Consider the following 22637-nt stretch of genomic DNA (forward strand, 5'->3'; position numbering starts at 1 on the left):
TCTTGCATGCTAAGCGAGCGCTCTACCATTTGAGCTAATTCCCCTGAGTGTTTAATCTGCATAACATGAAAAAAGTAACCTCACTGCCTTCCACACTTTATTTGCAGTCCAATTGCCCATAACAGTGTTCAGTTCACTCCTAACTTATGCCTTACCTCCACTTATGGGATGTTTTACAGTTCAGGTTGGCCTGTTTACTACTCGAATATGAGTGATATTGTGGTGTGTTCATCTAGACTCATACCCTACCTAATCTTGAAGTTAAATTTCCCACCAATGAGAAACCAAGGGAGATACCATTTTTGATAGTTATTGCATGTCTAATGCAAGAATAATCACCAGATTATGAGAGTCCAGCAAAAATTACTCATTTTCGCCCGACGTGGGGCTCGAACCCACGACCCTGAGATTAAGAGTCTCATGCTCTACCGACTGAGCTAGCCGGGCTCCCACTTCAAGATGGTATGCAGACTAATCATTTTTTATGAAGGAAATCCATTCCTGGACAATTTTTGGGAGTTATTGCAGGTCTAATGCAAGATTAATCTCCATATTATGAGAGTCAATGCAATATTCAGGCAAAAATTACTCATTTTTGCCCAACGTGGGGCTCAAACCCACGACCCTGAGATTAAGAGTCTCATGCTCTACCGACTGAGCTAGCCGGGCTCCCTCCTTAAGACAGTATGCAGACCAATCCCTTTTTGTGAAGAAAATCAAATCCTGGATATTCCTCTACTCTTGTTTTGCAAGGAAAGCCTGATTTATACATCCTTCAGAGGACAGAGTGTCAAAAAAAATAAGAGAAAATGAAAATGGAAGTTGTGAAAACTTCATTTTGAGATTGCATAAGAATTCAAATTCCTCTCACATGCTAAAGAATACCTGAACCCTTTTGATTAAACCACTTTAGTTGTTATAATGAGACCATATTTGAAAGCCATCTGTGATTTTTCTGTTCTTACTCTGCAATGACCTTGGCAATGACAAGTTAAAAATAAAATGTATGCAAATTTTATAATGGAGAATGCGGGCATCGAGCCCGCTACCTCTCGCATGATAAGCGAGCGCTTTACTATTTGAGCTAATTCCCCTGTGTGTTTAATCTGCATAACATGAAAAAAGTAACCTTACTGCGTTCCACACTTTATTTGAAGTCCAATTGCCCATAACAGTGTTCAGTTCACTCCTAACTTATGCCTTACCTCCACTTATGGGATGTTTTACAGTTCAGGTTGGCCTGTTTACTACTCGAATATGAGTGATATTGCGCTGTGTTCATCTAGACTCATACCCTAGCTAATCTTGAAGTTAAATTTCCCACCAATGAGAAACCAAGGGAGATACCATTTCTGATAGTTATTGCATGTCTAATGCAAGAATATTCACCAGATTATGAGAGTCAATGCAATAATCCAGCAAAAATTACTCATTTTCGCCCAACGTGGGGCTCGAACCCACGACCCTGAGATTAAGAGTCTCATGCTCTACCGACTGAGCTAGCCGGGCTCCCTCCTTAAGACAGTATGCAGACCTATCCCTTTTTGTGAAAAAAATCAAATCCTGGATATTCCTCTACTCTTGTTTTGCAAGGAAAGCCAGATTTATACATCCTTCAGAGGACAGAGTGTCAAAAAAAATAAGAGAAAATGAAAATGGAAGTTGTGAGAACTTCATTTTGAGATTGCATAAGAATTCAAATTTCTCTCACATGCTAAAGAATACCTGAACCCTTTTGATTAAACCACTTTAGTTGTTATAATGAGACCATATTTGAAAGCCATCTGTGATTTTTCTGTTCTTACTCTGCAATGACCATGGGCAATGACAAGTTAAAAATAAAATGTATGCACATTTTATAATGGAGAATGCGGGCATCGATCCCGCTACCTCTCGCATGCTAAGCGAGCGCTCTACCATTTGAGCTAATTCCCCTGTGCGTTTAATCTGCATAACATGAAAAAAGTAACCTCACTGCCTTCCACACTTTATTTGAAGTCCAATTGCCCATAAAAGTGTTCAGTTCACTCCTAACTTATGCCTTACCTCCACTTATGGGATGTTTTACAATTCAGGTTGGCCTGTTTACTACTCGAATATGAGTGATATTGTGGTGTGTTCATCTAGACTCATACCCTACCTAATCTTGAAGTTAAATTTCCCACCAATGAGAAACCAAGGGAGATACCATTTTTGATAGTTATTGCATGTCTAATGCAAGAATATTCACCAGATTATGAGGATCCAGCAAAAATTACTCATTTTCGCCCAACGTGGAGCTCGAACCCACGACCCTGAGATTAAGAGTCTCATGCTCTACCGACTGAGCTAGCCGGGCTCCCACTTCAAGGTGGTATGCAGACTAATCATTTTTTATGATGGAAATCCATTCCTGGACAATTTTTGGGAGTTATTGCACGTCTAATGCAAGATTAATCTCCATATTATGAGAGTCAATGCAATATTCAGGCAAAAATTACTCGTTTTCGCCCAACGTGGGGCTCAAACCCACGACCCTGAGATTAAGAGTCTCATGCTCTACCGACTGAGCTAGCCGGGCTCCCTCCTTAAGACAGTATGCAGACCAATCCCTTTTTGTGAAGAAAATCAAATCCTGGATATTCCTCTACTCTTGTTTTGCAAGGAAAGCCTGATTTATACATCCTTCAGAGGACAGAGTGTCAAAAAAAATAAGAGAAAATGAAAATGGAAGTTGTGAGAACTTCATTTTGAGATTGCATAAGAATTCAAATTCCTCTCACATGCTAAAGAATACCTGAACCCTTTTGATTAAACCACTTTAGTTGTTATAATGAGACCATATTTGAAAGCCATCCGTGATTTTTCTGTTCTTACTCTGCAATGACCATGGGCAATGACAAGTTAAAAATAAAATGTATGCAAATTTTATAATGGAGAATGCGGGCATCGATCCCACTACCTCTCGCATGCTAAGCGAGCGCTTTACTATTTGAGCTAATTCCCCTGTGTGTTTAATCTGCATAACATGAAAAAAGTAACCTTACTGCGTTCCACACTTTATTTGAAGTCCAATTGCCCATAACAGTGTTCAGTTCACTCCTAACTTATGCCTTACCTCCACTTATGGGATGTTTTACAGTTCAGGTTGGCCTGTTTACTACTCGAATATGAGTGATATTGCGCTGTGTTCATCTAGACTCATACCCTAGCTAATCTTGAAGTTAAATTTCCCACCAATGAGAAACCAAGGGAGATACCATTTCTGATAGTTATTGCATGTCTAATGCAAGAATATTCACCAGATTATGAGAGTCAATGCAATAATCCAGCAAAAATTACTCATTTTCGCCCAACGTGGGGCTCGAACCCACGACCCTGAGATTAAGAGTCTCATGCTCTACCGACTGAGCTAGCCGGGCTCCCACTTCAAGATGGTATGCAGACTAATCAGTTTTTTATGAAGGAAATCCATTCCTGGACAATTTTTCGGAGTTATTGCAGGTCTAATGCAAGATTAATCTCCATATTATGAGAGTCAATGCAATATTCAGGCAAAAATTACTCGTTTTCGCCCAACGTGGGGCTCGAACCCACGACCCTGAGATTAAGAGTCTCATGCTCTACCGACTGAGCTAGCCGGGCTCCCTCCTTAAGACAGTATGCAGACCAATCCCTTTTTGTGAAGAAAATCAAATCCTGGATATTCCTCTACTCTTGTTTTGCAAGGAAAGCCTGATTTATACATCCTTCAGAGGACAGAGTGTCAAAAAAAATAAGAGAAAATGAAAATGGAAGTTGTGAGAACTTCATTTTGAGATTGCATAAGAATTCAAATTCCTCTCACATGCTAAAGAATACCTGAACCCTTTTGATTAAACCACTTTAGTTGTTATAATGAGACCATATTTGAAAGCCATCTGTGATTTTTCTGTTCTTACTCTGCAATGACCATGGGCAATGACAAGTTAAAAATAAAATGTATGCAAATTTTATAATGGAGAATGCGGGCATCAACCCCGCTACCTCTTGCATGCTAAGCGAGCGCTCTACCATTTGAGCTAATTCCCCTGAGTGTTTAATCTGCATAACATGAAAAAAGTAACCTCACTGCCTTCCACACTTTATTTGCAGTCCAATTGCCCATAACAGTGTTCAGTTCACTCCTAACTTATGCCTTACCTCCACTTATGGGATGTTTTACAGTTCAGGTTGGCCTGTTTACTACTCGAATATGAGTGATATTGTGGTGTGTTCATCTAGACTCATACCCTACCTAATCTTGAAGTTAAATTTCCCACCAATGAGAAACCAAGGGAGATACCATTTTGATAGTTATTGCATGTCTAATGCAAGAATAATCACCAGATTATGAGAGTCCAGCAAAAATTACTCATTTTCGCCCGACGTGGGGCTCGAACCCACGACCCTGAGATTAAGAGTCTCATGCTCTACCGACTGAGCTAGCCGGGCTCCCACTTCAAGATGGTATGCAGACTAATCATTTTTTATGAAGGAAATCCATTCCTGGACAATTTTTGGGAGTTATTGCAGGTCTAATGCAAGATTAATCTCCATATTATGAGAGTCAATGCAATATTCAGGCAAAAATTACTCATTTTTGCCCAACGTGGGGCTCAAACCCACGACCCTGAGATTAAGAGTCTCATGCTCTACCGACTGAGCTAGCCGGGCTCCCTCCTTAAGACAGTATGCAGACCAATCCCTTTTTGTGAAGAAAATCAAATCCTGGATATTCCTCTACTCTTGTTTTGCAAGGAAAGCCTGATTTATACATCCTTCAGAGGACAGAGTGTCAAAAAAAATAAGAGAAAATGAAAATGGAAGTTGTGAAAACTTCATTTTGAGATTGCATAAGAATTCAAATTCCTCTCACATGCTAAAGAATACTTGAACCCTTTTGATTAAACCACTTTAGTTGTTATAATGAGACCATATTTGAAAGCCATCTGTGATTTTTCTGTTCTTACTCTGCAATGACCTTGGCAATGACAAGTTAAAAATAAAATGTATGCAAATTTTATAATGGAGAATGCGGGCATCGAGCCCGCTACCTCTCGCATGATAAGCGAGCGCTTTACTATTTGAGCTAATTCCCCTGTGTGTTTAATCTGCATAACATGAAAAAAGTAACCTTACTGCGTTCCACACTTTATTTGAAGTCCAATTGCCCATAACAGTGTTCAGTTCACTCCTAACTTATGCCTTACCTCCACTTATGGGATGTTTTACAGTTCAGGTTGGCCTGTTTACTACTCGAATATGAGTGATATTGCGCTGTGTTCATCTAGACTCATACCCTAGCTAATCTTGAAGTTAAATTTCCCACCAATGAGAAACCAAGGGAGATACCATTTCTGATAGTTATTGCATGTCTAATGCAAGAATATTCACCAGATTATGAGAGTCAATGCAATAATCCAGCAAAAATTACTCATTTTCAGCCAATGTGGGGCTCGAACCCACGACCCTGAGATTAAGAGTCTCATGCTCTACCGACTGAGCTAGCCGGGCTCCCTCCTTAAGACAGTATGCAGACCTATCCCTTTTTGTGAAAAAAATCAAATCCTGGATATTCCTCTACTCTTGTTTTGCAAGGAAAGCCAGGTTTATACATCCTTCAGAGGACAGAGTGTCAAAAAAAATAAGAGAAAATGAAAATGGAAGTTGTGAGAACTTCATTTTGAGATTGCATAAGAATTCAAATTTCTCTCACATGCTAAAGAATACCTGAACCCTTTTGATTAAACCACTTTAGTTGTTATAATGAGACCATATTTGAAAGCCATCTGTGATTTTTCTGTTCTTACTCTGCAATGACCATGGGCAATGACAAGTTAAAAGTAAAATGTATGCAAATTTTATAATGGAGAATGCGGGCATCGATCCCGCTACCTCTCGCATGCTAAGCGAGCGCTCTACCATTTGAGCTAATTCCCCTGTGTGTTTAATCTGCATAACATGAAAAAAGTAACCTCACTGCCTTCCACACTTTATTTGAAGTCCAATTGCCCATAAAAGTGTTCAGTTCACTCCTAACTTATGCCTTACCTCCACTTATGGGATGTTTTACAGTTCAGGTTGGCCTGTTTACTACTCGAATATGAGTGATATTGTGGTGTGTTCATCTAGACTCATACCCTACCTAATCTTGAAGTTAAATTTCCCACCAATGAGAAACCAAGGGAGATACCATTTTTGATAGTTATTGCATGTCTAATGCAAGAATAGTCACCAGATTATGAGGATCCAGCAAAAATTACTAATTTTCGCCCAACGTGGAGCTCGAACCCACGACCCTGAGATTAAAAGTCTCATGCTCTACCGACTGAGCTAGCCGGGCTCCCACTTCAAGATGGTATGCGGACTAATCATTTTTTATGATGGAAATCCATTCCTGGACAATTTTTGGGAGTTATTGCACGTCTAATGCAAGATTAATCTCCATATTATGAGAGTCAATGCAATATTCAGGCAAAAATTACTCGTTTTCGCCCAACGTGGGGCTCGAACCCACGACCCTGAGATTAAGAGTCTCATGCTCTACCGACTGAGCTAGCCGGGCTCCCTCCTTAAGACAGTATGCAGACCAATCCCTTTTTGTGAAGAAAATCAAATCCTGGATATTCCTCTACTCTTGTTTTGCAAGGAAAGCCTGATTTATACATCCTTCAGAGGACAGAGTGTCAAAAAAAATAAGAGAAAATGAAAATGGAAGTTGTGAGAACTTCATTTTGAGATTGCATAAGAATTCAAATTCCTCTCACATGCTAAAGAATACCTGAACCCTTTTGATTAAACCACTTTAGTTGTTATAATGAGACCATATTTGAAAGCCATCCGTGATTTTTCTGTTCTTACTCTGCAATGACCATGGGCAATGACAAGTTAAAAATAAAATGTATGCAAATTTTATAATGGAGAATGCGGGCATCGATCCCACTACCTCTCGCATGCTAAGCGAGCGCTTTACTATTTGAGCTAATTCCCCTGTGTGTTTAATCTGCATAACATGAAAAAAGTAACCTTACTGCGTTCCACACTTTATTTGAAGTCCAATTGCCCATAACAGTGTTCAGTTCACTCCTAACTTATGCCTTACCTCCACTTATGGGATGTTTTACAGTTCAGGTTGGCCTGTTTACTACTCGAATATGAGTGATATTGCGCTGTGTTCATCTAGACTTATACCCTAGCTAATCTTGAAGTTAAATTTCCCACCAATGAGAAACCAAGGGAGATACCATTTCTGATAGTTATTGCATGTCTAATGCAAGAATATTCACCAGATTATGAGAGTCAATGCAATAATCCAGCAAAAATTACTCATTTTCGCCCAACGTGGGGCTCGAACCCACGACCCTGAGATTAAGAGTCTCATGCTCTACCGACTGAGCTAGCCGGGCTCCCACTTCAAGATGGTATGCAGACTAATCATTTTTTATGAAGGAAATCCATTCCTGGACAATTTTTCGGAGTTATTGCAGGTCTAATGCAAGATTAATCTCCATATTATGAGAGTCAATGCAATATTCAGGCAAAAATTACTCGTTTTCGTCCAACGTGGGGCTCGAACCCACGACCCTGAGATTAAGAGTCTCATGCTCTACCGACTGAGCTAGCCGGGCTCCCTCCTTAAGACAGTATGCAGACCAATCCCTTTTTGTGAAGAAAATCAAATCCTGGATATTCCTCTACTCTTGTTTTGCAAGGAAAGCCTGATTTATACATCCTTCAGAGGACAGAGTGTCAAAAAAATAAGAGAAAATGAAAATGGAAGTTGTGAGAACTTCATTTTGAGATTGCATAAGAATTCAAATTCCTCTCACATGCTAAAGAATACCTGAACCCTTTTGATTAAACCACTTTAGTTGTTATAATGAGACCATATTTGAAAGCCATCTGTGATTTTTCTGTTCTTACTCTGCAATGACCATGGGCAATGACAAGTTAAAAATAAAATGTATGCAAATTTTATAATGGAGAATGCGGGCATCGATCCCGCTACCTCTCGCGTGCTAAGCGAGCGCTTTACTATTTGAGCTAATTCCCCTGTGTGTTTAATCTGCATAACATGAAAAAAGTAACCTTACTGCGTTCCACACTTTATTTGAAGTCCAATTGCCCATAACAGTGTTCAGTTCACTCCTAATTTATGCCTTACCTCCACTTATGGGATGTTTTACAGTTCAGGTTGGCCTATTTACTACTCGAATATGAGTGATATTGCGCTGTGATCATCTAGACTCATACCCTAGCTAATCTTGAAGTTAAATTTCCCACCAATGAGAAACCAAGGGAGATACCATTTCTGATAGTTATTGCATGTCTAATGCAAGAATATGCACCAGATTATGAGAGTCAATGCAATAATGCAGCAAAAATTACTCATTTTCGCCCAACGTGGGGCTCGAACCCACGACCCTGAGATTAAGAGTCTCATGCTCTACCGACTGAGCTAGCCGGGCTCCCACTTCAAGATGGTATGCAGACTAATCATTTTTTATGAAGGAAATCCATTCCTGGACAATTTTTGGGAGTTATTGCAGGTCTAATGCAAGATTAATCTCCATATTATGAGAGTCAATGCAATATTCAGGCAAAAATTACTCGTTTTCGCCCAACGTGGAGCTCGAACCCACGACCCTGAGATTAAGAGTCTCATGCTCTACCGACTGAGCTAGCCGGGCTCCCTCCTTAAGACAGTATGCAGACCAATCCCTTTTTGTGAAAAAAATCAAATCCTGGATATTCCTCTACTCTTGTTTTGCAAGGAAAGCCAGATTTATACATCCTTCAGAGGAAAGAGTGTCAAAAAAAATAAGAGAAAATGAAAATGGAAGTTGTGAGAACTTCATTTTGAGATTGCATAAGAATTCAAATTCCTCTCACATGCTAAAGAATACCTGAACCCTTTTGATTAAACCACTTTAGTTGTTATAATGAGACCATATTTGAAAGCCATCTGTGATTTTTCTGTTCTTACTCTGCAATGACCATGGGCAATGACAAGTTAAAAATAAAATGTATGCAAATTTTATAATGGAGAATGCGGGCATCGATCCCGCTACCTCTCGCATGCTAAGCGAGCGCTCTACCATTTGAGCTAATTCCCCTGTGTGTTTAATCTGCATAACATGAAAAAAGTAACCTCACTGCCTTCCACACTTTATTTGAAGTCCAATTGCCCATAACAGTGTTCAGTTCACTCCTAACTTATGCCTTACCTCCACTTATGGGATGTTTTACAGTTCAGGTTGGCCTGTTTACTACTCGATTATGAGTGATATTGTGGTGTGTTCATCTAGACTCATACTCTACCTAATATTGAAGTTAAATTTCCCACCAATGAGAAACCAAGGGAGATACCATTTTTGATAGTTATTGCATGTCTAATGCAAGAATAATCACCAGATTATGAGAGTCCAGCAAAAATTACTCATTTTCGCCCAACGTGGGGCTCGAACCCACGACCCTGAGATTAAGAGTCTCATGCTCTACCGACTGAGCTAGCCGGGCTCCCACTTCAAGATGGTATGCAGACTAATCATTTTTTATGAAGGAAATCCATTCCTGGACAATTTTTGGGAGTTATTGCAGTTCTAATGCAAGATTAATCTCCATATTATGAGAGTCAATGCAATATTCAGGCAAAAATTACTCATTTTCACCCAACGTGGGGCTCGAACCCACGACCCTGAGATTAAGAGTCTCATGCTCTACCGACTGAGCTAGCCGGGCTCCCTCCTTTAGACAGTATGCAGACCAATCCCTTTTTGTGAAAAAAATCAAATCCTGGATATTCCTCTACTCTTGTTTTGCAAGGAAAGCCAGATTTATACATCCTTCAGAGGACAGAGTGTCAAAAAAAATAAGAGAAAATGAAAATGGAAGTTGTGAGAACTTCATTTTGAGATTGCATAAGAATTCAAATTCCTCTCACATGCTAAAGAATACCTGAACCCTTTTGATTAAACCACTTTAGTTGTTATAATGAGACCATATTTGAAAGCCATCTGTGATTTTTCTGTTCTTACTCTGCAATGACCATGGGCAATGACAAGTTAAAAATAAAATGTATGCAAATTTTATAATGGAGAATGCGGGCATCGATCCCGCTACCTCTCGCATGCTAAGCGAGCACTCTACCATTTGAGCTAATTCCCCTTTGTGTTTAATCTGCATAACATGAAAAAAGTAACCTCACTGCCTTCCACACTTTATTTGAAGTCCAATTGCCCATAACAGTGTTCAGTTCACTCCTAATTTATGCCTTACCTCCACCTATGGGATGTTTTATAGTTCAGGTTGGCCTGTTTACTACTCGAATATGAGTGATATTGTGGTGTGTTCATCTAGACTCATACTCTACCTAATCTTGAAGTTAAATTTCCCACCAATGAGAAACCAAGGGAGATACCATTTTTGATAGTTATTGCATGTCTAATGCAAGAATAATCACCAGATTATGGGAGTCCAGCAAAAATTACTCATTTTCGCCCAACGTGGGGCTCGAACCCACGACCCTGAGATTAAGAGTCTCATGCTCTACCGACTGAGCTAGCCGGGCTCCCACTTCAAGATGGTATGCAGACTAATCATTTTTTATGAAGGAAATCCATTCCTGGACAATTTTTGGGAGTTATTGCAGGTCTAATGCAAGATTAATCTCCATATTATGAGAGTCAATGCAATATTCAGGCAAAAATTACTTGTTTTCGCCCAACGTGGGGCTCGAACCCACGACCCTGAGATTAAGAGTCTCATGCTCTACCGACTGAGCTAGCCGGGCTCCCTCCTTAAGACAGTATGCAGACCTATCCCTTTTTGTGAAAAAAATCAAATCCTGGATATTCCTCTACTCTTGTTTTGCAAGGAAAGCCAGATTTATACATCCTTCAGAGGACAGAGTGTCAAAAAAAATAAGAGAAAATGAAAATGGAAGTTGTGAGAACTTCCTTTTGAGATTGCATAAGAATTCAAATTTCTCTCACATGCTAAAGAATACCTGAACCCTTTTGATTAAACCACTTTAGTTGTTATAATGAGACCATATTTGAAAGCCATCTGTGATTTTTCTGTTCTTACTCTGCAATGACCATGGGCAATGACAAGTTAAAAATAAAATGTATGCAAATTTTATAATGGAGAATGCGGGCATCGATCCCGCTACCTCTCGCATGCTAAGCAAGCGCTCTACCATTTGAGCTAATTCCCCTGTGTGTTTAATCTGCATAACATGAAAAAAGTAACCTCACTGCCTTCCACACTTTATTTGAAGTCCAATTGCCCATAAAAGTGTTCAGTTCACTCCTAACTTATGCCTTACCTCCACTTATGGGATGTTTTACAGTTCAGGTTGGCCTGTTTACTACTCGAATATGAGTGATATTGTGGTGTGTTCATCTAGACTCATACCCTACCTAATCTTGAAGTTAAATTTCCCACCAATGAGAAACCAAGGGAGATACCATTTTTGATAGTTATTGCATGTCTAATGCAAGAATAATCACCAGATTATGAGGATCCAGCAAAAATTACTCATTTTCGCCCAACGTGGAGCTCGAACCCACGACCCTGAGATTAAAAGTCTCATGCTCTACCGACTGAGCTAGCCGGGCTCCCACTTCAAGATGGTATGCGGACTAATCATTTTTTATGAAGGAAATCCAGTCCTGGACAATTTTTGGGAGTTATTGCAGGTCTAATGCAAGATTAATCTTCATAATATGAGAGTCAATGCAATATTCAGGCAAAAATTACTCGATTTCGCCCAACGTGGGGCTCGAACCCACGACCCTGAGATTAAGAGTCTCATGCTCTACCGACTGAGCTAGCCGGGCTCCCTCCTTAAGACAGTATGCAGACCAATCCCTTTTTGTGAAAAAAATCAAATCCTGGATATTCCTCTACTCTTGTTTTGCAAGGAAAGCCAGATTTATACATCCTTCAGAGGACAGAGTGTCAAAAAAAAATAAGAGAAAATGAAAACGGAAGTTGAGAGAACTTCATTTTGAGATTGCATAAGAATTCAAATTCCTCTCACATGCTAAAGAATACCTGAACCCTTTTGATTAAACCACTTTAGTTGTTATAATGAGACCATATTTGAAAGCCATCTGTGATTTTTCTGTTTTATAATGGAGAATGCGGGCATCGATCCCGCTACCTCTCGCATGCTAAGCGAGCACTCTACCATTTGAGCTAATTCCCCTGTGTGTTTAATCTGCATAACATGAAAAAAGTAACCTCACTGCCTTCCACACTTTATTTGCAGTCCAATTGCCCATAACAGTGTTCAGTTCACTCCTAACTTATGCCTTACCTCCACTTATGGGATGTTTTACAGTTCAGGTTGGCCTGTTTACTACTCGAATATGAGTGATTTGGTGGTGTGTTCATCTAGACTCATACCCTACCTAATCTTGAAGTTAAATTTCCCACCAATGAGAAACCAAGGGAGATACCATTTTTGATAGTTATTGCATGTCTAATGCAAGAATAATCGCCAGATTATGAGAGTCCAGCAAAAATTACTCATTTTCGCCCAACGTGGGGCTCGAACCCACGACCCTGAGATTAAGAGTCTCATGCTCTACCGACTGAGCTAGCCGGGCTCCCACTTCAAGATGGTATGCAGACTAATCATTTTTTATGAAGGAAATCCATTCCTGGACAATTTTTGGGAGTTATTGCAGGTCTAATGCAAGATTAATCTCCATATTATGAGAGTCAATGCAATATTCAGGCAAAAATTACTCGTTTTCGCCCAACGTGGGGCTCGAACCCACGACCCTGAGATTAAGAGTCTCATGCTCTACCGACTGAGCTAGCCGGGCTCCCTCCTTAAGACAGTATGCAGACCTATCCCTTTTTGTGAAAAAAATCAAATCCTGGATATTCCTCTACTCTTGTTTTGCAAGGAAAGCCAGATTTATACATCCTTCAGAGGACAGAGTGTCAAAAAAAATAAGAGAAAATGAAAATGGAAGTTGTGAGAACTTCCTTTTGAGATTGCATAAGAATTCAAATTTCTCTCACATGCTAAAGAATACCTGAACCCTTTTGATTAAACCACTTTAGTTGTTATAATGAGACCATATTTGAAAGCCATCTGTGATTTTTCTGTTCTTACTCTGCAATGACCATGGGCAATGACAAGTTAAAAATAAAATGTATGCAAATTTTATAATGGAGAATGCGGGCATCGATCCCGCTACCTCTCGCATGCTAAGCAAGCGCTCTACCATTTGAGCTAATTCCCCTGTGTGTTTAATCTGCATAACATGAAAAAAGTAACCTCACTGCCTTCCACACTTTATTTGAAGTCCAATTGCCCATAAAAGTGTTCAGTTCACTCCTAACTTATGCCTTACCTCCACTTATGGGATGTTTTACAGTTCAGGTTGGCCTGTTTACTACTCGAATATGAGTGATATTGTGGTGTGTTCATCTAGACTCATACCCTACCTAATCTTGAAGTTAAATTTCCCACCAATGAGAAACCAAGGGAGATACCATTTTTGATAGTTATTGCATGTCTAATGCAAGAATAATCACCAGATTATGAGGATCCAGCAAAAATTACTCATTTTCGCCCAACGTGGAGCTCGAACCCACGACCCTGAGATTAAAAGTCTCATGCTCTACCGACTGAGCTAGCCGGGCTCCCACTTCAAGATGGTATGCGGACTAATCATTTTTTATGAAGGAAATCCAGTCCTGGACAATTTTTGGGAGTTATTGCAGGTCTAATGCAAGATTAATCTCCATATTATGAGAGTCAATGCAATATTCAGGCAAAAATTACTCGTTTTCGCCCAACGTGGGGCTCGAACCCACGACCCTGAGATTAAGAGTCTCATGCTCTACCGACTGAGCTAGCCGGGCTCCCTCCTTAAGACAGTATGCAGACCAATCCCTTTTTGTGAAGAAAATCAAATCCTGGATATTCCTCTACTCTTGTTTTGCAAGGAAAGCCTGATTTATACATCCTTCAGAGGACAGAGTGTCAAAAAAAATAAGAGAAAATGAAAATGGAAGTTGTGAGAACTTCATTTTGAGATTGCATAAGAATTCAAATTCCTCTCACATGCTAAAGAATACCTGAACCCTTTTGATTAAACCACTTTAGTTGTTATAATGAGACCATATTTGAAAGCCATCCGTGATTTTTCTGTTCTTACTCTGCAATGACCATGGGCAATGACAAGTTAAAAATAAAATGTATGCAAATTTTATAATGGAGAATGCGGGCATCGATCCCACTACCTCTCGCATGCTAAGCGAGCGCTTTACTATTTGAGCTAATTCCCCTGTGTGTTTAATCTGCATAACATGAAAAAAGTAACCTTACTGCGTTCCACACTTTATTTGAAGTCCAATTGCCCATAACAGTGTTCAGTTCACTCCTAACTTATGCCTTACCTCCACTTATGGGATGTTTTACAGTTCAGGTTGGCCTGTTTACTACTCGAATATGAGTGATATTGCGCTGTGTTCATCTAGACTTATACCCTAGCTAATCTTGAAGTTAAATTTCCCACCAATGAGAAACCAAGGGAGATACCATTTCTGATAGTTATTGCATGTCTAATGCAAGAATATTCACCAGATTATGAGAGTCAATGCAATAATCCAGCAAAAATTACTCATTTTCGCCCAACGTGGGGCTCGAACCCACGACCCTGAGATTAAGAGTCTCATGCTCTACCGACTGAGCTAGCCGGGCTCCCACTTCAAGATGGTATGCAGAATAATCATTTTTTATGAAGGAAATCCATTCCTGGACAATTTTTCGGAGTTATTGCAGGTCTAATGCAAGATTAATCTCCATATTATGAGAGTCAATGCAATATTCAGGCAAAAATTACTCGTTTTCGTCCAACGTGGGGCTCGAACCCACGACCCTGAGATTAAGAGTCTCATGCTCTACCGACTGAGCTAGCCGGGCTCCCTCCTTAAGACAGTATGCAGACCAATCCCTTTTTGTGAAGAAAATCAAATCCTGGATATTCCTCTACTCTTGTTTTGCAAGGAAAGCCTGATTTATACATCCTTCAGAGGACAGAGTGTCAAAAAAATAAGAGAAAATGAAAATGGAAGTTGTGAGAACTTCATTTTGAGATTGCATAAGAATTCAAATTCCTCTCACATGCTAAAGAATACCTGAACCCTTTTGATTAAACCACTTTAGTTGTTATAATGAGACCATATTTGAAAGCCATCTGTGATTTTTCTGTTCTTACTCTGCAATGACCATGGGCAATGACAAGTTAAAAATAAAATGTATGCAAATTTTATAATGGAGAATGCGGGCATCGATCCCGCTACCTCTCGCGTGCTAAGCGAGCGCTTTACTATTTGAGCTAATTCCCCTGTGTGTTTAATCTGCATAACATGAAAAAAGTAACCTTACTGCGTTCCACACTTTATTTGAAGTCCAATTGCCCATAACAGTGTTCAGTTCACTCCTAATTTATGCCTTACCTCCACTTATGGGATGTTTTACAGTTCAGGTTGGCCTGTTTACTACTCGAATATGAGTGATATTGCGCTGTGTTCATCTAGACTCATACCCTAGCTAATCTTGAAGTTAAATTTCCCACCAATGAGAAACCAAGGGAGATACCATTTCTGATAGTTATTGCATGTCTAATGCAAGAATATGCACCAGATTATGAGAGTCAATGCAATAATGCAGCAAAAATTACTCATTTTCGCCCAACGTGGGGCTCGAACCCACGACCCTGAGATTAAGAGTCTCATGCTCTACCGACTGAGCTAGCCGGGCTCCCACTTCAAGATGGTATGCAGACTAATCATTTTTTATGAAGGAAATCCATTCCTGGACAATTTTTGGGAGTTATTGCAGGTCTAATGCAAGATTAATCTCCATATTATGAGAGTCAATGCAATATTCAGGCAAAAATTACTCGTTTTCGCCCAACGTGGAGCTCGAACCCACGACCCTGAGATTAAGAGTCTCATGCTCTACCGACTGAGCTAGCCGGGCTCCCTCCTTAAGACAGTATGCAGACCAATCCCTTTTTGTGAAAAAAATCAAATCCTGGATATTCCTCTACTCTTGTTTTGCAAGGAAAGCCAGATTTATACATCCTTCAGAGGAAAGAGTGTCAAAAAAAATAAGAGAAAATGAAAATGGAAGTTGTGAGAACTTCATTTTGAGATTGCATAAGAATTCAAATTCCTCTCACATGCTAAAGAATACCTGAACCCTTTTGATTAAACCACTTTAGTTGTTATAATGAGACCATATTTGAAAGCCATCTGTGATTTTTCTGTTCTTACTCTGCAATGACCATGGGCAATGACAAGTTAAAAATAAAATGTATGCAAATTTTATAATGGAGAATGCGGGCATCGATCCCGCTACCTCTCGCATGCTAAGCGAGCGCTCTACCATTTGAGCTAATTCCCCTGTGTGTTTAATCTGCATAACATGAAAAAAGTAACCTCACTGCCTTCCACACTTTATTTGAAGTCCAATTGCCCATAACAGTGTTCAGTTCACTCCTAACTTATGCCTTACCTCCACTTATGGGATGTTTTACGGTTCAGGTTGGCCTGTTTACTACTCGATTATGAGTGATATTGTGGTGTGTTCATCTAGACTCATACTCTACCTAATATTGAAGTTAAATTTCCCACCAATGAGAAACCAAGGGAGATACCATTTTTGATAGTTATTGCATGTCTAATGCAAGAATAATCACCAGATTATGAGAGTCCAGCAAAAATTACTCATTTTCGCCCAACGTGGGGCTCGAACCCACGACCCTGAGATTAAGAGTCTCATGCTCTACCGACTGAGCTAGCCGGGCTCCCACTTCAAGATGGTATGCAGACTAATCATTTTTTATGAAGGAAATCCATTCCTGGACAATTTTTGGGAGTTATTGCAGTTCTAATGCAAGATTAATCTCCATATTATGAGAGTCAATGCAATATTCAGGCAAAAATTACTCATTTTCACCCAACGTGGGGCTCGAACCCACGACCCTGAGATTAAGAGTCTCATGCTCTACCGACTGAGCTAGCCGGGCTCCCTCCTTTAGACAGTATGCAGACCAATCCCTTTTTGTGAAAAAAATCAAATCCTGGATATTCCTCTACTCTTGTTTTGCAAGGAAAGCCAGATTTATACATCCTTCAGAGGACAGAGTGTCAAAAAAAATAAGAGAAAATGAAAATGGAAGTTGTGAGAACTTCATTTTGAGATTGCATAAGAATTCAAATTCCTCTCACATGCTAAAGAATACCTGAACCCTTTTGATTAAACCACTTTAGTTGTTATAATGAGACCATATTTGAAAGCCATCTGTGATTTTTCTGTTCTTACTCTGCAATGACCATGGGCAATGACAAGTTAAAAATAAAATGTATGCAAATTTTATAATGGAGAATGGGGGCATCGATCCCGCTACCTCTCGCATGCTAAGCGAGCACTCTACCATTTGAGCTAATTCCCCTTTGTGTTTAATCTGCATAACATGAAAAAAGTAACCTCACTGCCTTCCACACTTTATTTGAAGTCCAATTGCCCATAACAGTGTTCAGTTCACTCCTAATTTATGCCTTACCTCCACCTATGGGATGTTTTATAGTTCAGGTTGGCCTGTTTACTACTCGAATATGAGTGATATTGTGGTGTGTTCATCTAGACTCATACTCTACCTAATCTTGAAGTTAAATTTCCCACCAATGAGAAACCAAGGGAGATACCATTTTTGATAGTTATTGCATGTCTAATGCAAGAATAATCACCAGATTATGGGAGTCCAGCAAAAATTACTCATTTTCGCCCAACGTGGGGCTCGAACCCACGACCCTGAGATTAAGAGTCTCATGCTCTACCGACTGAGCTAGCCGGGCTCCCACTTCAAGATGGTATGCAGACTAATCATTTTTTATGAAGGAAATCCATTCCTGGACAATTTTTGGGAGTTATTGCAGGTCTAATGCAAGATTAATCTCCATATTATGAGAGTCAATGCAATATTCAGGCAAAAATTACTCGTTTTCGCCCAACGTGGGGCTCGAACCCACGACCCTGAGATTAAGAGTCTCATGCTCTACCGACTGAGCTAGCCGGGCTCCCTCCTTAAGACAGTATGCAGACCTATCCCTTTTTGTGAAAAAAATCAAATCCTGGATATTCCTCTACTCTTGTTTTGCAAGGAAAGCCAGATTTATACATCCTTCAGAGGACAGAGTGTCAAAAAAAATAAGAGAAAATGAAAATGGAAGTTGTGAGAACTTCCTTTTGAGATTGCATAAGAATTCAAATTTCTCTCACATGCTAAAGAATACCTGAACCCTTTTGATTAAACCACTTTAGTTGTTATAATGAGACCATATTTGAAAGCCATCTGTGATTTTTCTGTTCTTACTCTGCAATGACCATGGGCAATGACAAGTTAAAAATAAAATGTATGCAAATTTTATAATGGAGAATGCGGGCATCGATCCCGCTACCTCTCGCATGCTAAGCAAGCGCTCTACCATTTGAGCTAATTCCCCTGTGTGTTTAATCTGCATAACATGAAAAAAGTAACCTCACTGCCTTCCACACTTTATTTGAAGTCCAATTGCCCATAAAAGTGTTCAGTTCACTCCTAACTTATGCCTTACCTCCACTTATGGGATGTTTTACAGTTCAGGTTGGCCTGTTTACTACTCGAATATGAGTGATATTGTGGTGTGTTCATCTAGACTCATACCCTACCTAATCTTGAAGTTAAATTTCCCACCAATGAGAAACCAAGGGAGATACCATTTTTGATAGTTATTGCATGTCTAATGCAAGAATAATCACCAGATTATGAGGATCCAGCAAAAATTACTCATTTTCGCCCAACGTGGAGCTCGAACCCACGACCCTGAGATTAAAAGTCTCATGCTCTACCGACTGAGCTAGCCGGGCTCCCACTTCAAGATGGTATGCGGACTAATCATTTTTTATGAAGGAAATCCAGTCCTGGACAATTTTTGGGAGTTATTGCAGGTCTAATGCAAGATTAATCTTCATAATATGAGAGTCAATGCAATATTCAGGCAAAAATTACTCGATTTCGCCCAACGTGGGGCTCGAACCCACGACCCTGAGATTAAGAGTCTCATGCTCTACCGACTGAGCTAGCCGGGCTCCCTCCTTAAGACAGTATGCAGACCAATCCCTTTTTGTGAAAAAAATCAAATCCTGGATATTCCTCTACTCTTGTTTTGCAAGGAAAGCCAGATTTATACATCCTTCAGAGGACAGAGTGTCAAAAAAAAATAAGAGAAAATGAAAACGGAAGTTGAGAGAACTTCATTTTGAGATTGCATAAGAATTCAAATTCCTCTCACATGCTAAAGAATACCTGAACCCTTTTGATTAAACCACTTTAGTTGTTATAATGAGACCATATTTGAAAGCCATCTGTGATTTTTCTGTTTTATAATGGAGAATGCGGGCATCGATCCCGCTACCTCTCGCATGCTAAGCGAGCACTCTACCATTTGAGCTAATTCCCCTGTGTGTTTAATCTGCATAACATGAAAAAAGTAACCTCACTGCCTTCCACACTTTATTTGCAGTCCAATTGCCCATAACAGTGTTCAGTTCACTCCTAACTTATGCCTTACCTCCACTTATGGGATGTTTTACAGTTCAGGTTGGCCTGTTTACTACTCGAATATGAGTGATTTGGTGGTGTGTTCATCTAGACTCATACCCTACCTAATCTTGAAGTTAAATTTCCCACCAATGAGAAACCAAGGGAGATACCATTTTTGATAGTTATTGCATGTCTAATGCAAGAATAATCGCCAGATTATGAGAGTCCAGCAAAAATTACTCATTTTCGCCCAACGTGGGGCTCGAACCCACGACCCTGAGATTAAGAGTCTCATGCTCTACCGACTGAGCTAGCCGGGCTCCCACTTCAAGATGGTATGCAGACTAATCATTTTTTATGAAGGAAATCCATTCCTGGACAATTTTTGGGAGTTATTGCAGGTCTAATGCAAGATTAATCTCCATATTATGAGAGTCAATGCAATATTCAGGCAAAAATTACTCGTTTTCGCCCAACGTGGGGCTCGAACCCACGACCCTGAGATTAAGAGTCTCATGCTCTACCGACTGAGCTAGCCGGGCTCCCTCCTTAAGACAGTATGCAGACCTATCCCTTTTTGTGAAAAAAATCAAATCCTGGATATTCCTCTACTCTTGTTTTGCAAGGAAAGCCAGATTTATACATCCTTCAGAGGACAGAGTGTCAAAAAAAATAAGAGAAAATGAAAATGGAAGTTGTGAGAACTTCCTTTTGAGATTGCATAAGAATTCAAATTTCTCTCACATGCTAAAGAATACCTGAACCCTTTTGATTAAACCACTTTAGTTGTTATAATGAGACCATATTTGAAAGCCATCTGTGATTTTTCTGTTCTTACTCTGCAATGACCATGGGCAATGACAAGTTAAAAATAAAATGTATGCAAATTTTATAATGGAGAATGCGGGCATCGATCCCGCTACCTCTCGCATGCTAAGCAAGCGCTCTACCATTTGAGCTAATTCCCCTGTGTGTTTAATCTGCATAACATGAAAAAAGTAACCTCACTGCCTTCCACACTTTATTTGAAGTCCAATTGCCCATAAAAGTGTTCAGTTCACTCCTAACTTATGCCTTACCTCCACTTATGGGATGTTTTACAGTTCAGGTTGGCCTGTTTACTACTCGAATATGAGTGATATTGTGGTGTGTTCATCTAGACTCATACCCTACCTAATCTTGAAGTTAAATTTCCCACCAATGAGAAACCAAGGGAGATACCATTTTTGATAGTTATTGCATGTCTAATGCAAGAATAATCACCAGATTATGAGGATCCAGCAAAAATTACTCATTTTCGCCCAACGTGGAGCTCGAACCCACGACCCTGAGATTAAAAGTCTCATGCTCTACCGACTGAGCTAGCCGGGCTCCCACTTCAAGATGGTATGCGGACTAATCATTTTTTATGAAGGAAATCCAGTCCTGGACAATTTTTGGGAGTTATTGCAGGTCTAATGCAAGATTAATCTTCATAATATGAGAGTCAATGCAATATTCAGGCAAAAATTACTCGATTTCGCCCAACGTGGGGCTCGAACCCACGACCCTGAGATTAAGAGTCTCATGCTCTACCGACTGAGCTAGCCGGGCTCCCTCCTTAAGACAGTATGCAGACCAATCCCTTTTTGTGAAAAAAATCAAATCCTGGATATTCCTCTACTCTTGTTTTGCAAGGAAAGCCAGATTTATACATCCTTCAGAGGACAGAGTGTCAAAAAAAAATAAGAGAAAATGAAAACGGAAGTTGAGAGAACTTCATTTTGAGATTGCATAAGAATTCAAATTCCTCTCACATGCTAAAGAATACCTGAACCCTTTTGATTAAACCACTTTAGTTGTTATAATGAGACCATATTTGAAAGCCATCTGTGATTTTTCTGTTTTATAATGGAGAATGCGGGCATCGATCCCGCTACCTCTCGCATGCTAAGCGAGCACTCTACCATTTGAGCTAATTCCCCTGTGTGTTTAATCTGCATAACATGAAAAAAGTAACCTCACTGCCTTCCACACTTTATTTGCAGTCCAATTGCCCATAACAGTGTTCAGTTCACTCCTAACTTATGCCTTACCTCCACTTATGGGATGTTTTACAGTTCAGGTTGGCCTGTTTACTACTCGAATATGAGTGATTTGGTGGTGTGTTCATCTAGACTCATACCCTACCTAATCTTGAAGTTAAATTTCCCACCAATGAGAAACCAAGGGAGATACCATTTTTGATAGTTATTGCATGTCTAATGCAAGAATAATCGCCAGATTATGAGAGTCCAGCAAAAATTACTCATTTTCGCCCAACGTGGGGCTCGAACCCACGACCCTGAGATTAAGAGTCTCATGCTCTACCGACTGAGCTAGCCGGGCTCCCACTTCAAGATGGTATGCAGACTAATCATTTTTTATGAAGGAAATCCATTCCTGGACAATTTTTGGGAGTTATTGCAGGTCTAATGCAAGATTAATCTCCATATTATGAGAGTCAATGCAATATTCAGGCAAAAATTACTCGTTTTCGCCCAACGTGGGGCTCGAACCCACGACCCTGAGATTAAGAGTCTCATGCTCTACCGACTGAGCTAGCCGGGCTCCCTCCTTAAGACAGTATGCAGACCTATCCCTTTTTGTGAAAAAAATCAAATCCTGGATATTCCTCTACTCTTGTTTTGCAAGGAAAGCCAGATTTATACATCCTTCAGAGGACAGAGTGTCAAAAAAAATAAGAGAAAATGAAAATGGAAGTTGTGAGAACTTCATTTTGAGATTGCATAAGAATTCAAATTTCTCTCACATGCTAAAGAATACCTGAACCCTTTTGATTAAACCACTTTAGTTGTTATAATGAGACCATATTTGAAAGCCATCTGTGATTTTTCTGTTCTTACTCTGCAATGACCATGGGCAATGACAAGTTAAAAGTAAAATGTATGCAAATTTTATAATGGAGAATGCGGGCATCGATCCCGCTACCTCTCGCATGCTAAGCGAGCGCTCTACCATTTGAGCTAATTCCCC

The 22637-nt window shown here is 39.9% G+C and overlaps 7 non-coding genes across 7 annotated transcripts; all 7 read right to left on the minus strand.

The window, feature by feature from the left end:
• Window positions 1–374: 374 nt before the first annotated feature.
• On the minus strand, window positions 375–447 carry TRNAK-CUU (transfer RNA lysine (anticodon CUU)). Its single transcript has one exon. It is a non-coding gene; the product is annotated as a tRNA-Lys (tRNA).
• A 1415-nt stretch (window positions 448–1862) lies between these two features.
• On the minus strand, window positions 1863–1935 carry TRNAA-AGC (transfer RNA alanine (anticodon AGC)). Its single transcript has one exon. It is a non-coding gene; the product is annotated as a tRNA-Ala (tRNA).
• A 2444-nt stretch (window positions 1936–4379) lies between these two features.
• On the minus strand, window positions 4380–4452 carry TRNAK-CUU (transfer RNA lysine (anticodon CUU)). The gene has a single exon. It is a non-coding gene; the product is annotated as a tRNA-Lys (tRNA).
• Window positions 4453–5867: 1415 nt separating this feature from the next.
• Window positions 5868–5940, minus strand: TRNAA-AGC (transfer RNA alanine (anticodon AGC)). The gene has a single exon. It is a non-coding gene; the product is annotated as a tRNA-Ala (tRNA).
• A 3103-nt stretch (window positions 5941–9043) lies between these two features.
• TRNAA-AGC (transfer RNA alanine (anticodon AGC)) lies at window positions 9044–9116 on the minus strand. Its single transcript has one exon. It is a non-coding gene; the product is annotated as a tRNA-Ala (tRNA).
• Window positions 9117–16368: 7252 nt separating this feature from the next.
• TRNAA-AGC (transfer RNA alanine (anticodon AGC)) lies at window positions 16369–16441 on the minus strand. Its single transcript has one exon. It is a non-coding gene; the product is annotated as a tRNA-Ala (tRNA).
• Window positions 16442–22564: 6123 nt separating this feature from the next.
• TRNAA-AGC (transfer RNA alanine (anticodon AGC)) lies at window positions 22565–22637 on the minus strand. Its single transcript has one exon. It is a non-coding gene; the product is annotated as a tRNA-Ala (tRNA).

Source organism: Lissotriton vulgaris, chromosome 1_1 (assembly GCF_964263255.1).
Source record: "Lissotriton vulgaris chromosome 1_1, aLisVul1.2, whole genome shotgun sequence".
NCBI lineage: Eukaryota > Metazoa > Chordata > Amphibia > Caudata > Salamandridae > Lissotriton > Lissotriton vulgaris.